The sequence below is a fragment of the Diceros bicornis genome, unplaced genomic scaffold (assembly GCF_020826845.1).
Source record: "Diceros bicornis minor isolate mBicDic1 unplaced genomic scaffold, mDicBic1.mat.cur scaffold_108_ctg1, whole genome shotgun sequence".
NCBI lineage: Eukaryota > Metazoa > Chordata > Mammalia > Perissodactyla > Rhinocerotidae > Diceros > Diceros bicornis.
In genome coordinates, this window is record NW_026691022.1 from 597,625 (window position 1) to 614,375 (window position 16,751).

The window sequence follows — 16,751 nt, forward strand, 5'->3', positions numbered from 1 at the left end:
CATTAAAAATCAGTAACAATAAAGACCAGTCACAATACCATCTTTCGAGCACTCAACAGCCACATGCAGCTATGCACTCACTGGACAGCAAAGATATAGAACATTCCACCACTGCAGAAAGTTCTAGTGCGTTGGTGCTCACCTAGAGCGGGACTTGGCAAACTATAGCCTGTGGATCAGAAACCACATCCACCCCCAAACCTGTAAGTCTGCTTCACACACAGCTGGAGGCCCTCATTGACCATCTGGCCCAGTGGCTCTCAGTGCAGAGATAAGGAAACAAAAGTCCGTAGAGGGGAGGTGACTAGCTTGAGGTCACAGAGCTGTCTAGGAGAAGGTGAGGGCCTCCCACACTACACTGGTGTCCTTTTCTCTCTCTCAATGGTGGGTAAAGACTGGGGGACTATGCCACCTCCTGCCAGGCTGAGCAAGTTCAGTGTTCTCTTAGCCCCAGGCCTCCAGAGTCCCTAGAAAGGCCTCACTTTCTTCCCCAATGACCAGGGAGCCTTACCATCCCCAAGGGCATTCTTTCCGTCCAGGGTAAAGTTCTGCAGCTGGGTACCCTTCTGGTCAGCCGCAGGAATTCCTCATAGATGGCAACTCTATCCAGTCTCTGTGCCAAGGCGGCTGGGTACACAGTGAGTCCACCCAGTGTGGTTACCATGGGAGACCGACATGGAAGGACACAAGGGATGAACAAGGGTGTCTGGAATTCTACCCTGATTCTAGATTCCCTGCTTCTGGGTCCTGTCCAAGAGAACTTTCAGCAATAATGTCAACATTTGCCTGCACTACCAAATACACTCATTATTAGCCCCATGTTGTTATCAAGCACTTAAAATGTGGCTAGTGTGTGTGAGTGAGGAACTGAATTTCTCATGTAATTTCATGTAAAGCTTGGTGACCTAGAACAAACACAAGGGAGAGTGGGTGAGAAGATGGAGGTCTCCTGGAGATGCAGGGGGCCACTGGAGCCAGTGAAAGATCACAGACCTTGGGGCAAGGGAGACCTGACTTCAAATCCTGGCTCTGCTCCTAACTCACTGTGTGACCTTAGGCACAATAATCCCCTTTCTGAGCTTCAGTTTACCCACGTGAGAAATGGGGAAGGCAGCTAGGACATCACCTCTGGACACTGAGAGAACCCAGGCACGCAGGGAAAGTGAAGGGTTGAAACAATCACGTAACAGATGTAAGTCAGACGGAGGAATGACGGTGCCCTCAGGGCAAGGAGAGACGGGACAGGGGAGAACCCACCTGGCCCTGGGTGTCCCTCAGCAGGGCGGTGTATTCCGAGGATGTGGGCTCCGGGTTGCTGAGGTTCCAGCTGATGATGTGGAAATGTAGCTGGTGCTCTCTCTGGATGGATAAACTCTGTGCTGCAGAGCCTGCAGCCACCGAGAGGAAGAGCAGACAGGTGGAGACTCTCCGCTCCCAGCACACAGGCATGGTGGCCCACGGGGTCAGGATGGTGGGTGCAGACAGCGTCCACACTGCTGGCTTCCCCATCCTTTTCAGGCCTGGGGAGAGAGGGACGTGGGGACTCTAGAGAGAGGTCCTGAAACCTCTGGGGTGGGGGTCAGAACAGGAAGGAGGAAATGGGAGGACAGGGGCGAGACAGAGAGGGGTGGTGACAAAAGTGGTCATTAGGGGCAACTAATCAGGGGAGGGTCTCACCTGAGGGAGAACAGTCTGCAACTCAAGGAGAAGAGGCCCAGGCTGCTCTTCTTGAACAAGGATCCAGCTGGGGAGGAAGGAGGAGGAGGAGGAGCAGGAGGGACAGGGATTGGGGGAGGGGCTGGGTGGGATTTAAACCACCAGGAGCTGCTGGGACCAGGGTCTCACCAGGCTCTGCAGGACCCTCTCAGTGGAGTTGAACATGGCTGAGCCGTTGCTTCTGTCTGATGAATACTTGAGGGTGGAGATGGGGAAGGTGACTGTGAGGGACTTCAGGTTGTGCCCCAAAGCTGCAAGACGAGAGGGAGAGCGATGGCCATCACTGAGAGCTGGCCTGAGACCAGACCAGAGTCCTGCACTCATTATCATCTGTCGTCTTCTCTCCCAGTGGCACCACCACCCACCCGTGTGGTCACCCAAGTCAGAACCAGCACATCTGCTCAGCTCCTCCTCCCTCCCAGTAACACAAATTCCAGTTGCACACTGGTCCTCACATACACTCCCTCTCTCCATCCCTGTCCCAGCTTAGGTGTTAACTTCCTTCACCTGGACCAACACCCCAGCAGGCTCACTGGATGCTCTGTCTAAAGGATGTTCTACATGGACTACTAGAAGGATCTTTCTGAAATGAATACCTCACTAGGACCACCACTGCTCTAGTACCACCCATGGCTCCCTATGGCCTTCAGTGTTAGTTCAACCTTCTTGACCTGGCACTCAAGGCTCTACTCAATCTGGCTTCTGCTGACCTTTCAGTCTCATTTTATCCATGTACTGCGGGTTAAACTTTATGCTTCACGCAACTCAAATTCGTTTCAATTCTCCCCATATGGCATGTTGTTCTGACCGGAGCCTTTCATCATGGAATCCTCTCTGCCAGGAAAACCCTTCATCCTCTAGTTTCCAGGGTCCCTCCTACTTATTCTCAAAGACTCCATTCTGGTGAAACTTTCTCTAGCAAGCTCTTCCCCTCCAAATCATGCCAGGCGCCTCTCCCCGAAACCTCCCACATTGTACTATAATGGTGTGTTAATTTCACAAGATTAGGGGCTCTCTGAGGGCTGGCCTTAGACTGAATCATCAGTATAATCTTTGTGATCAACATGATTGCCCTAAAACCAGAATCTCACACTGTGGCTTCCCAGCTCCTGGATCACAACTGGCTGGTGGAGGTGTGGGGCTGGAGAGCTTCTCTTGGGAAGGAAAAGGCACCCCCAGATACCTGTGGTGGCTTCTGGTGGCACAGTTGATGATCAAGTATGCAGGGACGTGGTGGCCGGCTCGGGAGCTGGCCTCGAGGGCTGTCTCAGGGAGGGACAGAGTGGGAGGAGCCCCCAGGCTCACCCGGGCTCCAGCAGAGGCTGTGCCAGGACCACCATTCACAGGTGAAGCATACATGAGAGTGAGGGGAGGGGTGACTGTGTGAGTAGAGGGATGAGCAAGCCTGTGGATGAGAGGAGCCCAAGAGAGAGAGATAGGTGAACAAGAGAGACTGAACACAGAGGAGAGACACATGGACGGGCAGAAAACTGGACAGACGGATGGGATACCTGGAAAAGGAGGAATAAGGGCGAGGCTTTAGGAGAATTAAAGTGAAAACCACGTGGGGTCAGAATGTGGTGGAGAACACGTCTGTGTCTAAGGCTTTCTCACACTGGGCTGGGACTCTCCACCAGAACCCGGGAGGGAGAGAAGGGATGAATTAGGGCCCTTCCAGGTGCTTCCCTCACCAAGGACAGCGGGTGAAGGAGAACAAGTGCTCCCCAACCCCAAAGGTGGACGGGACCCAGGATGTCAGGGCCAGGAATACTCACTGGTGGTAGTCGGGGCTGCAGCTCCATAGGTGTAATCTGTGGAGAGAAGGCGAGAGGAGCTGCGCAAGAGTTGGGGTGAACATAAAGGATTAAGGGAGAGGGAGGATGTAGGGAGCTTGGTGGGGAAAGCAGAGGGGAAGAGGGGAGGGGAAGAGGGGAGGGGTGTTCAGGGGGGAGGCAACAAGATGGAAGGTGGCTGGACCCAGTGATCACACAGTGATGAGAAGACTGATCCCAGACCAGGAGCATAGAGAGATGGATCATAGCTCACTTTAGAGCAACGGAGGCAACACAGAACTCTGACTGGGAGAGAGAGTGTGGCTGCAGCACAGCCGCTCACCACTGACATAGAGGCTGTCCCCGTCCAGGGTGAGGGAGCCCAGGTGGGTGACGCCCTGGGTCTCATGGCACGGCTCCCAGTAGAGTCACTCTCTGTCCAGCCCAGGACCAGCGGGGGTCAGAGTGGAAGGTGCAGATGATGTCCACCCCAGTGGCTGCCCCACCCTTCTCAAGCCTGGGGGAGGGAGAACCTGGGGACATGGAATACTGAGCAGGGGTCCTTCTGGGTGTGGAAAGCGAGAGAGGGGAAGGGAGGAGGCTGAGGGAGAGGCTGAACGGGCTGCTCTGATGTCTGGAGAGGCTCTCCTCGGTGTCTCCCATGTGAGACAACCCCCTCACAAGTAAGGCCTGACTTCCTGTAGGATGTGGAGGGGGGCCTGTGAGTGACAAAGAGGGGTGAACACACAGACCTGGGTGAGGGGGTGCCTGCAGCTCTGCACGGACAGCAGCGAGGAGAACAGTCTCTGCCCTGTGCCATCTGACACATGCAGGCAAGAAAGTACCGTTACGTTCTCTCGGTTCTACACTCCAAGGTCTTTTCTTTCTATTTCTGTAATACTCCACAGCCATCACCCAGGCCTAGGGAACAATCATCTTATTCCTAATCTTATTCCCAGCACCTCCCATCTTGCCTCTTAAGTCTACATTCTTAACCATGAAATCCATTTGAACCAACGTGCTTAGACCAAACGCTAATCACATCATCCTTCTACTCGCATCTCTCCAGAGTCTTCCCACTGGTCTTAGAACAGAGTCCCAAGTTACCCCTGATCTGGTCCTGCCTGTCCCCCCTCGCCGGCGTGGCTCACACCCCTCCCCCTGTGTTGACTCGGCTCAGCCATCCCTCTTCTCAGTTCATGGACACACCAGGCTCTCTGCTTCAGGGGTGTCCTCATGCGGGTCCCTCTGTCTGAAACGCTCTCTTGAACACACTCCCACACCCTCACTCCAGTCTAACCCTCCAACTAGCTAAATCCTGTCCAAACTCTAGCTCTCAAGCTAAATATCAGTCCTTCTCAAGAGGGCTTCCCTGCCCCCTCAGGTTGAGTCCCCTTGTGCCAAACTCCCACATCACTCTCATCATTAACTGTCTAAAATCCAAATTCCCAAATACAATATAAATTCCACGGAGGTGGGACAAGGTCTCTCTGGTTCTCCAGGTCCCCATGCATGTGGCCCAGGGCCTGGCTCATCAGATGAGGAACCATCCCAGTTTGTCTAGGACTGCCCTGGTTTGAATACTAAAAGTCCTGTGTCCTGGAAAACCCCTCTGTCCTGAATAAACGAGGATGGTGGGTCACCATAAATTATAAACTCAAAGACTATCTATTGCATGACAAGCACACATTCCCCTCAAGAACATCACAGGAAAGCTAGAATGAAAAAGGCACACACACATACACACACAATTAGTAGAGGCCAACAACTAAATACAAAATTACTTAACAAGATTCTCTGCAACGTGAATCACCAGACCGTTATTTCAGAAAAGTTTCAAGAAACAAAGTTAATTCCCTTTAGAAGGCAAGGTGGTGAGGACAGGTTTTTTAGAGACTAGTGCCCTGCCCTGCAATCTACAGTGTTGCTTAGTACTCCTCCAAATGATTTGAAATGTCATAAAGAAAAAAATGCTCAAAATAAATCTGGCTACTGGCAAATTCAATGTCAAATTTGTTATTAATACAAAGAAGTTCCAATCATCTTTTTCCCTGAATGTTCCTTTATTTCAAATTTTTGTGGAGGATTTATAGGACTTTAGAAGTCAAGTTGAATGGGTCTAAGGAATGTTGCTGAGTATCCCTGCTAATATTTAATGGGATGTCTTCTAATACTACATACACACGCAAAACATTTCTGTATTTATATTATATATAAATCCTGACTTTTGAGTATTATGCAATGCAAGTAAATCTATATTTTCTACTATAATACACATTTGCAGTTATTTACATTTGTTTTATGTGTTCTTATTTGCATATAACTGTACTTACTGAAATATTTACCACACAGAACCACCCACAGCTTACCATCTTTCCCTTGAATATAATCCATGAAACATCAATAATTTTTCTCAAGATACCCTCACTCTCAGTGTCCATGTGGTGACAACCTGAGCCCAGGAAAGCCCACTAGCAGGTCTTCTGCACAGCGGAGGCTGCCGGAACCTGCTGGTACCAGGTCCACAGGGTACTCACCTGGTCACACAGAAATCCATGGATCAGCGAGGACAGGTGGACTCTGAGCCTGCTTTCACCTCAAACTTGAGCTCCACGGATGCTTTTTGTGTCTGAGGGGGGAAGAAAAGCGCAAACAAGCTTTTGAGGCCTTTTCTAGGGTGTTGGATGGAAAGGCCACCCAATTCACTTTTCTTTTTTGTATTTACTGATGTAACTGTAACTGTTGGCTGAAACTGGATTTTCCCGATTCCTATGCAGTCACCTGCTCCCCAAGATGGGAGGAAGCAGCTTCGTGCTGTGTGCACTTGTGTCGCTCAACTCACTTGGCTGGACAGACACTTTTTGGTGACTCTGGACCCTTTAAACAAGCTTGTCAATTAGGGCCCCTGTAAGTGACTCGCTGACTTGTAAACAATTCCCACACTTCATTCAGGGCTCGGGAGATTTTCAGGCCCTGGAGCAGGTTTCCCAACCTCGGCACCACTGACATGTGGGGCCGGATGATTCTCTGTCAGGCCGTCCTGGGCCCTGGAGGACGCTGAGCAGCTTCCCTGCCTCCCCCTCTAGATGCCAGGAGCGCCCCCATTAGTAACAACCCAAACACCGCCTCCAGACGCGGATAAGCGCCCTGCGGACAAAATCACACGGAGGACGGTGACGGGGACTCTGAGGAGGGGCCGGCGGCACCCGGAGCCGGGAGGAACAGCAGCCTCGGGCGCCCTGACGAACAGCCCGGGGAAACGGGGCTCCGGGGGGACGGGGGGACGCCGGGCCCTGACAGGGCTGCCCGCGGCCCAGGCCCCTCCGTCGACCGCGACCGGAGACGGGACCGCCCGCCACTCACCGCGCGTCGCCCCTTCGGCCGAAGGTCCACGGGAATCCCGTCCGCGCCGAGAAGACTGGACACACCGCGCAGACCTCCCGCTCCATCCACGGCGCCGCCCGCGCTTCCGCTTCCGGTCTCGGGCGGGCGTCTGGGAGGAGAGAAGTTCGGGGAGAACGGACGATTGGGGGCTCCGGGTTGAGGCCGCGGGGGGGGACGGGGCGGGGCGGGGCGGGGCCTCTCACCCCAGCCTCGGGGGAGGTGTCTAGTTTCTAGAGTTAATGTGAGACCGGTCCGCGGGCTGGGTCAGCACCAGGGACAGGGACCAGGTCTAGGGGCGGGGCTGTGGGTGGAAACCAGCTCTAGAGGCGGGGCTGTGGGCGGGGACCAGGCTGTGGGCGGAGCCCGGGACCTGGCGGGGAGAGACGGAAAGAGCCGAACTGTGGCCGCGAAATCGGAGAGAGAGGAACCCGAACCGCTGAGCCGAGGAGCGGGTGAAGATAATGTCAGTTTTATTTCATCCTTTCCAATAAATCATTCCTTTTGTATCATTTCCTGCCAATATTGCATTAAGCAGGGCCTCCAGTGTGTGTTTCGTAGAAGCAATGATAATGAACGTTCTTCTCTTATCCTTGATTTCAACACTGCACCATAAAGTTTGACTCTGTAAATACTCTTTATGAGATTGACAGAGTTCCCTTCTATTCCTGATTTTGTAAGAGTTGTTTTTGTTGTTGCTGTTTATTTTTTAATACACAAATGGTGTTGAATTTAATTAAATGTCCTTTTCTGCAGTTATCGAGGTTATTATTTCTCCCTTTTCAGGGACTAGAGTACTGAATTACATGGCATGACCCAAGCTTAGTCATGATATGGCCTTCTTATAAAATATAGCTGGATTTGGAATGCTGATTTGATTTTTATTTAGGGTACATGAACTTAATTCAAGAAGGAGAGTGGCCTCTTATAATAGTCAATTACTAAATTGACTAAGGAAGCATTTCAACTCTGCAGTTCTCATCCAGAATATTTCCTTGGATGAAGAACGGACATAACAGAGAGGTAGAGAAAGTCTCTGTAAAGCATATACTCACCTGTCTTCTCATTGGAAATCTCATTCTCTGGGCAGGGAGTGCAGTGAAAACAACAGAAAGCCTCTCTCTCCTGAGGGCTCTTCCTAAATCCAGGACTACAATTCTCCCTGCATAAGGAGCATGAAGTCTGGAGATAATCAGATACCTGTTGGTAACAGCTGTGACTTTTAACTAATTTTCTAATAACTAGAATGTTTTAGATTATTGGGCATTTAACAAATATATATATATATATTTTCATTTTCTGAGGAAGATTCACCCTGAGCTAACATCTGTTGCCAATCTTCCTCTATTTTGTTTGTGGATTGTTTCACTCCTTTCCATGTCTGCATAATATTCCAATATATAGCTATGTCACATTTTGATTATTCATTCATCCATTGATAGACATCTAGGCTCTGTTTACCTTTTGGCTATTGGGAATAGTGCGTCTGTGAATGGTTTTTACATTTTTAAATGGTGAAAGAAAGTCAAAAGAAAAATAATATTCCATGACACATGAGAAGTATATGAAATTCAAATTTTGTTGTCCACAGATAAAGTTTTATTGGCACCCAGCCACATCCATTCACAACATCTATGGCTGCTTTCACATTATAACACTGGAGTTGCAACAGTGACCCTATGGCTTGCAAAGTTGAAAATATTTACTACCTGGCCCTTTACAGAAACAGTTCCTAAACCTTCGGCGAAGGAATCAGAAGGTTCACTATTAGTCATCTCCTTTGCAAGCTCTGCTTGGATGAAATATTAATGCTCTCTTGTTTCCTCTTATTATGTTCTCTCACATTTGCGGGCTGCAGACAAATTAAGAGAGAGCCTCATTGTAATATCCTGTAAAAATAATATATGTACATATTTGTATGCAGTGTATAGTAATAGTGATAGTAGCTGATAGATATTTACTGTGTACATCCTACTCTGCCAAATGCTTTCCGTGCATTGTTTCATTTAGTCCTCAAGATAACTGTGTGAAGTAGACAAATATTTTTTAGTAGATGGGAAAACTGAGGGTCAAAGAGACTGTCAATAGTTAAGGTCACATATTACATGGTTGGATCTGGAATGCGGATGTTATGGCTGAATTACGTCTCCCCAAATTGGTATGTTGCCGCCCTAACCGCCTGGGACCTTAGAATGTGACTGTATTTGGAGACAAGGCATTTAAAGTGGTGATTAAGGTAAAATGAGGTCATTAGGGTGGGTCCTAATCCAATATGAGTGGTGTCCTCATAAGAAGAGGAGATTAGGACACAGACATGCACAGAAGGGAGACCATATGAGGACACAGGGAGAAGGTGACCGTCTGTAAGCCAAGAAGAGAGGCCTCAGGAGAAACCAACCCCACTGACACCTTATCTCAGAATTCCAGACTCCAGCACGGTGAGACGATAAATGTCTGTTGTTTAAACCACGTAGACTGTCATATTTTGTTACAGCAGCCCTAGCAAACTAATCCTGTGAAACTCATGCTATCTGCCAGAAAAGCCAGTCCTCTAAGCTCACAGAATTTATTGTCCCTGATTTGGGCTGTACCCTTCAGACGTCCCTCTCCTTCTAGAACCTCTTCCTTCTCAGAGGCTTAGGCCTGGAGGCTCATGTTTTTTCTTCTCTAGATTCTTGCAGATCCACTTCCCTGAAATTCTGGCCCGTGGGCCCTGTGCTTGGGGAGCAAATGTGATGATGTATTATTTTCCTCTCCAAGCTTCTGCACTTTCACATCTTCCTCTGGTTCTACTTCTGGGAGTGTCTGAAGGTCTAGGGTGACAGTTCTTCCAGCTGTTCCTTCTGCCTTTGAGATAGAATGATAAGTAAGAGCATTCGTGGAACTGAGTTTCTGCAGTAATCTGCAGAGGGAGCGTGTGTGTCCAGCAGGGCTTGCAAACACCAGGAATCTGCTCCAAGGGGGTGGGAAAGCAAATTGTGACACATTCACAGAACAGCACACAATGTAGATTGAAAAGAGGGTGGCCGAGCTCTAATTATTGCTAAGGAAGGGGTTTCCAAGAAATATTTCTTATCAGTCAGTGTGCAATTAGGAAATAGAAACTGTACACATTTTTATTGTTTTATCTTGATTTTTAAGGAAGTATAGCTAGAGGTTGTATCTTAGCTTTCTAAGGTCAAATGTATTTATCTTTGTGAAATGAGATCAAGCCCCATATGAAAACAAATTTAAGAGACCGCGATTCTCTGGAGAAACTCAAAACTCATGTCTTTTGGTCCCTTTGTATAGCATAAAATAATTTTGTCCCTTTATATAGAATGGGCAATAAAATAACTTGGCAGAATGGTGGGCACTCTTTATTTTGGAGCCAATCTTATCAACTTTTGGAGGGATGATTCACATACAACACACGGCTTCCTTTCACAATGTAAAATTTGCTGTGTTTTGACAACCTCTGTCACAATCAAGATAAAGAACATTTCCATCATCCCCCTCACTTTCCTCGAGGCTTTTTCTGATACATCCCTCCCTCTGCTTCACCCTAGGCCACCATTGATTTGTTCCTCCTCTCTCCCCTATATGTGGTTTGCAACCTCTAAAATTTCCTATTGTTGGACTGTGTGATGGCTAACTTTATGTGTCAGTTTGGCTAGACTGTGGGGACTAGTTGTTTGGTCAAACACCAGTCTAGGTGTTGCCGTGAAGGTATCTTTCAGATGTGATTAACACTTAAATCAGTAGATTTTGAGAAAACCAGATGGCCCTCCATAATGTGGGTGGGCCTCATCCAGTCAGTTGAAGGACTTAAGAGCAAAGATTGAGGTTTCCCAGAGTGGAAGGAATTCTTCTTCCAGACAGTAATGTAGAAATATAGAAATTCTGCCTGAGTGTCCGGCCTTCAGACTCAAGACTAGAGCATCAACTCTCACCCGAGTCTCCAGCCTGCTGGCTTGTCCTACAGATTTTGGACTTGCCAACCCCCACAACTGCATGAGCCAATTCCTTAAGATCTCTCTCTCTCTCTTCTATTGGTTTTGTTTCTCTGGAGAACCCTGACTAGTACAGAACTATTCCAGCATTTACTCTTTTGTGTCTTTTATGTCAGATTTCTTTTCCTCAGCATAATGTCTTAGAGATTCATCCACATCATTGAGCAAGTCAGCGCTTCATAGTGTAGATATATCACCTATCAATGGACGTTTGGGTTCTTTCCAGTGTTCAGTAATTGTGAATAAAGCTGCTGTGAACATTTGTGTGTGAGTCATTCTGTGGAGGTATGTTTTTATTTCTCTTGGATAAATACCATATGATCCAGTAATCCAACTTCTGGGTACATATGCAAAGGAAATGAGAACAGGATATTGAAAAGATATCTGCACCCCCATGTTTATTGCATCATTATTCGCAATAGCCAAGATGTGGGGACAACCTGTCTGTCAACAGAAGAATGGATAAGGCAGATGTGACATATATATGATGGAATATTATTCAGCCATGAGAAAGAAGGAAATCCTGCCATTTGTGACAATATGGATGGACCTTGAGGGCATTATGCTAAGTGAGATAAGTCAGACAGAGAAAGACAAGTACTGTATGACCTCACTTATAGGTGGAATCTAAGAAAAGCTGAACTTGTAAAAACAGAGAGTAGAATGGTGGTTTCCAGGTGCTGGGGTGTTGGTGCAATGGGGAGATGTTGTCCAAAGGGTACAAACTTGCAGTTATAAGATGAACAAGTTCTTGGGATCTCAAGCACAGCATAGTGATTATAGTCAACAACACCGTATTGTTTACTTTAATGTTGCAAAGAGACTAGATTTTAAATGTTCTCACCACAAAAAAGGATTGATAATCATGTGACATGATGGAGATGTTAACTGATGCTGCAGTGGTAATCATGTTACAATATGTAAATATATCAAATCAACCCATTGTACATCTTAAACTTAAAAAAGTGTATGGATATATTTCCATTCTAGTTGGTAAATCACGACTTCAGTCCAGCTGCATATCTAGCCTTTACCATAAGATATCCCACAATCCAGCTACTGATGAGTTAGTGGCTGGCACCAGGGGTGGCCCCTAGGATCTTGTCTGAGGCTCATAGCCAGTGTCCGTTCTGTATGGTCAGTGCCCTGCCCAGACCAGGAATCCTATACTTTGAATATCACCTGTGCAGAAAAATATTAACATAATTGGCCATTGGTTGGGGTCTGGGAACTTGGACCCTGCCATGAGGATTCTTGTGCACTGGGTTTATTGAGGGAGGACATTTAGCAGAGGAGGAGTGAGGGGAGCAGGGTAGGACAGAGGGAGGAGCTGAGCAAGGAGGTGGTCTCAGTTGGAATCTAGCCTCAGCCTAATCCCATGGGGAGCCCTGGAGCCTGAACAACACCACCGAATTGATCTCACCTTGGGGCGAGGGCTGGCTTTTTGTACTTCTGTGACCAGTTATTGGCTGTGGGCTGGGTCAGAGGGCTTGTGCAGCTGTTGGACTGGAAAGCAGTCCTCTGGGGAAGCGGAAGCTGTGAGCTGTGAGCAGGCGACACCCCCGGAAGCTGGGGGATGGGTGCACCAGCTGCTCAAGGGTGGCTGGACAGGGAGGCATCAACAGTGTCTGCTACAGGGGGCTTCAATTAGTTTAGGATGACTGGGGTTTTGGGGGAGTGGGGAGACTAGAGGTGGAGACCAGTGTAAGATGAGGGAGGGTCTCGAGTGCCATATTAATGAGCATGGACTTCATCCTGAAGGTAATAGGGAGCCATGGGAGGGTTTAGAACACAGAAGGAGCATAGTCAAGGTGGGCAGGGCTTCCCTGGAGCCCCCCACACACAGTGTGAGGATGAGTGACATCTCTGGGGCTCCTCCAGGCTGACCTCTTCCGTCTTGAGTGTCCTTAGATTTCCCCTTTGCTGGGAAAGTCACAAGGGGTTAGGTTTCTGCAATCGCTTGACTAGAATGGTTCATTTCCTCCATCCCATCTTTCCCCTTTTTCTCCCCTTACAACTTCCCTCATCCTTGCAGGACCTCTGTGGTCCAGATATTATAGCCTTGGTCACCTCTTTTGGGTTTGAAGGGTGAATGGCATCTTGTGTGCTCAATCACTCACTAAGACCCCAGACCCCATCTGTGGTAGGTAGAATAATGTGGCTCCCCACCCCAAGTTGCCCACATCCTAATCCCTAGAATCTGTGAATATATGACCTTACACAGAAAAAGGGACTTTGCAGATGTGATTAAGTGAAGGATCTTGAGATGGGGAGATTTTTCTGGATTATCCAGGCGGGTCCAATGTAATCACAAGGGTCCTTTTAAGAGGGAGGCATAAGGGTCAGAGAGAGAGAATAAGAGAAGGAGATGGAGGGGGAGAGAGAGAGAGAGAGAGAGATTGGGATCTATGTGTCTGTGTATCTACATATGTATCTATGTTTCTATGTATTTATGTATCTATATATGTATGTATGTATGTATGCACGTATGTATGTATGTATGTGTGTGTGTATCTATCTATCTGTCTATCTATCGAGAGGGTGAGAGAGAGAAAGAGGAAAAGGTAGAAGAAGAAGAGAGAGAGAGAGATTTGAAGCGAGAGATTTGAGGAGGCTACACTGCTGGCTTTGAAGCTGGAGGAAGGGGTCTTGAGCCAAAGAATGCAGGTGGCCTCCAGAAGCTGGAAAAGGCAAGGAATGGATTCTCCTCTGGAGCTTCCAGAAGGAGCACAGACCAGCTGCCATCTTGATTTCGGCCTCATAAGACTCGTGTGGGACTCTGACTTCCAGCCCTGTGACATAATAAATTTGTGTTGTGTCAAGCCTCTAAGTTTGTGGTGATTCATTATGGCAGCAGCAGAAGACTCATTCATCACCTCATCCCATTTCCATCCCCAGGAGGAATCTGGGCTTGATCAGAAAACCTTCCAATTCCTTAATGCAACCTCCAAAAGTCAACTCTTCCTTCTGTCTCAGACTCCCCACCCACATCCTGATGTTACCCCAATTCTCTTCCTACTTCCCAAATTCCTCTCCATCTCCACAGCCCCTGTCCTAGACCAGACCATCACCACTCTTTTCTCTCTCTTGGATCAGCCTCACTTTCTCCCTGTCTCCCCACCCATGACCACATCCTGTGCAACACCCACTCTACACAGAACAAGTGTTGTAAAACACCAACCTGCCCATTACTCCCTTCCTGAACCTCCTTAAATTGTCCTGAGGATAAAGCCTCAACCCTTTCACCCACTTCAGAAGATACTGGATGAAATGATCTTTGGCGACCTCTTCAATTCAATTGTGGCTGGTACCATGCCTCCTATGAGTAGCTGTAGCCATTTGGCATAGTGGGATAATGATATTGACAACAGTAACTAATACTCTTGAGCATTTAATCTGTCATGCAGGATTTTTTGATTTTATCACATGAAACCTCAAACCTTATGAAGTTATTATCGTCATTTTACTGATGGGGAAACGTTGCTTCTCAGTGTGTTAGTTACTTCTTGCTGTGTAACAAATTACTCCAAAACTTAACAACTTTAAACAACATATTTTTATTTTCTTATACTGTATCGGGGTCAGGTATCTGGAGGTGGCCTAGCTCGGTGGTTCTAGATTGGGGTCTCTAATGAGGTGGCAGTCAAACAGATGGCTGGAGATCTCAGTTCCTCCTCACAGGGGCTTCGCCACTGCGCTGCTTGAGTGTCATAACAGCATGGTGACTGGCTTCACCTCAGTGAGTGATCCTGGAAAGAGAGAGCACGGAGGAAGCCACAATGACTCTTACAACCTCAGGTGTCTCAGATGTCACACAATGTCACATCCTCCTTTTCCTGTTCATTAGAAGCAAGTCACTAAATCCAGCTCACACTCAAGGAGAGAGGAATTAGGCTCCCCCTCTTGAACGCAGGAGTATCAAAGAATTTGTGGACATCTGTTAAAACTACCCCATTGGTCTTTCTGCCTCTAGGGTCCACACTCCTGGATGCATTGAACAAGGATTATAGAAGAAAGTGCAAGTCCCAGCATCCCCTCCCAGGTAGCAATGTTACCAGACATTACTGCATCCCTTCCACAGCGATCCTTTGGGACAGGACCTATTGTTATTCCTATTCTCCAGATGAAGAAACTGAGGCCCAGACAGGCAAGTCATCTCCCAAGGTCACTTTGGGAATATCTTGCAGAGTCAGCATTTGATCCCAGGTCTGTCTGACCTCAGACCCTCTCACTGTGATAGCCAACGCTTGGAGATTTCCTGTGTGCCAGGCTCTGTTCCAGGCACATCACATATGACCACTCCTCGGATGTTCATGTCAGCCACACGGAGTAGATCCTACCATTACTGGGCCCATCTTATGGATGGGAATGTTGAGGCATAGAGAGATTGAGAAGTTGCCCAGGACAACACATGACTGGCAAGCGGTGGAAATGGGATTTGAACCCCCCAGCAAGCTGGTTCCAGAGTTTGCTTTTACCCTCCAGTGCTTCTCAAACACAACACAGCTCTGTTTATCCTCCTTCTTAGTGGAATTTGCTGCATTTTCATGCTGGCTCTTAACTGCAGCCTCACTGGGGCAGGGTCCCTTGATGAATCTGCTTCAGTGATCATAACTCCAAGATGGGTATCTTGCCTTGCACAGATCAAAAGGGAGAATGCAAAGACAAGTGGGGCTTTTCTTCCCAAGAACTTGGGGCTGGTCTTTCCATCTCACTTTTTAGCTTGTAGCAGATACTCTTGGTGCCTGCCCACTCCCGTGACCCTCAACCCCTCAGGACACACTAGACTGACATCTTCCAGCCACTGCATTTTGTTATCAAGAGGGTTACACTCTGGAGCCTCAATCTGTGAGTGACAGGAGCTGGTGGATAAACACCCCAGTTCCCTCGCCCCTCAGTTGGGATAACTCTGAAGAGTGCACTCTATGCTGCCTTCCAGAGGTGCCAGGGAGATTAAGATCCAGTTTCTCGCTATGTAACCTGCTTGATAACACACCCACTGTGGGCTCTTTCCCTTCCCTATCTCACTTCCCCCCCTAGCTAGCTGGAGTTTTTGGGTACCTCCTTGATAATCTACTCTTACCAGAATTCTTGTCTCAGCATCTGCTTCTGGGGGACCCCAACTAAGGCATTACTAGACCTCCATATGTATGAGATTGTGCATGTGTGTGTTGGGTTGGGTTGGAGGGCTGGGAATGGGGTGGGAGTATTGCTGTGCATTGTGGTGATGATGGATATGATCAGATATAGTGGAGAGCTGAAGGCAGATAAAATGATTATACTCTAGACCTTGGATTCAGAGGGTCCTGGATTCAAGTTTCAGGTCCAAGTAATCTTGGACAAGTCACATCTCTTCTCCAAGCCTCAGTTTCCTTTTGTATTTTTTGGTAAAATAGGTGGGGGTGGGAATCCCTACTTTACAATGTTGACATGATGATGAAATTAAATTTTGTTGGCAATGTGTCTACACAGTGCCTGGTACATGATGGCTATGGTGCTTATTTTTATGGAGCAGGCTGGGAAGAGACCCTTGAGTTGGGACTTGCCTCATCGGGGTCAAGTGGTGGAAGCCCATTTATTATTGGGTGCAATGGAGGAAGGTGATGAGAGATGGGAGGTAGATGTTGGTGAGGAAGGAAAAAAGAGAGCAGGAGGGAAGGAGAGAGAGAGGGAGAGAGAGAACATGGTGACACAGCAGCCAGACCAATTTTTCTTCACGGTGATGAGAGGAGAAAATAAGGGGTTTGCCACCCTGTCCTCATTTACTGGGAGCAACTCAGCAAAAAGGGTCATGATATTCTCACAGTGTTGAGCAATTCCAGCTCCACCCCTGCCGTCTTCCCACACTTTCTGTAATTGAAAACCCGGAGAACAGAGAAAAGGTTCCCCT

The 16,751-nt window shown here is 48.0% G+C and overlaps 1 long non-coding RNA gene across 1 annotated transcript; it reads right to left on the reverse strand.

Moving 5' to 3' along the window:
- Nucleotides 1-3,053: 3,053 nt before the first annotated feature.
- LOC131402464 (uncharacterized) lies at nt 3,054-6,933 on the reverse strand. Its single transcript, XR_009218687.1, has 4 exons — nt 6,852-6,933; nt 6,026-6,117; nt 3,492-3,527; nt 3,054-3,121 (listed from the first exon to the last, which is right to left on the reverse strand). It is a non-coding gene; the product is annotated as an uncharacterized LOC131402464 (long non-coding RNA).
- Nucleotides 6,934-16,751: the final 9,818 nt, after the last annotated feature.